Raw genomic sequence first — 818 nt, 5'->3', positions numbered from 1 at the left:
TAGTGTTTGTACTTGTCGCTAGGTGGTCTATGCACATGAATGAACAGATCAGAAGTGTTTTCGAAAAAAAGACCGAGGCAAAACACAGTGAGCAACTGCCTTTGTCATGAGGATGCTTGTAGTCTTCACTAGAGAAAGTGAGCTCAACGTGAGGCCATCGTGCCGAGGACGTCATGCAATTCTCTCAAAATAAAATAAACCAGGCTGCATGACTTGTGTGTGACTGAAGAAGGAGCAGAGAAGTATATTATCTGCACCATGTTCCTCTTTTGCAGTTTTTTATGTGTGGCGATTATGAGCGAGCGCGACGATAGAGATTGAGCATCGTGTATAGAGGCGGAGGATATAAACATATAGCGAACACAACAGATCATCCAACATTGCAAGATTTGAATAATGAGAATTGCCGGATTAGAAAATTTAATCTAAATTTTCTTTTAGTGGTAGGCGCTCATCCAGTTAATAAAAAGTCAGAGTGTGATGATTTCATCAATTTTAATAAACGCCGACTCTTTTTATGAAGATGCTCGGAATAGGGTGCACGTGAATATGAATGATGCGTCTATGTGAGTATCTGTATTTTTCTTCAATAAAAAATAATCCAACTTGATAGAGATTGACAAATAGGGAGTACAAGCAGGATTGGACGAGACTGGATTGCAGCCTGTAGGGTAGTGGGGATTTGAAAAGAGTTTGCTTGCTGCTCTTTGTGTCTATGGCGGTTCCAAAGATGAAGGTGAAGTAAACGGATAAGACATCTACCAAATCGTTTTTTACTAGTAATAGTAAAAAAGGAATCTAATAAATAGAAAAAAAAA

Source organism: Triticum urartu, chromosome 6A (assembly GCF_056163025.1).
Source record: "Triticum urartu cultivar PI428250 chromosome 6A, HENAU_Tu73, whole genome shotgun sequence".
Lineage (NCBI taxonomy): Eukaryota > Viridiplantae > Streptophyta > Magnoliopsida > Poales > Poaceae > Triticum > Triticum urartu.
This window is presented reverse-complemented; position numbering follows the sequence as displayed.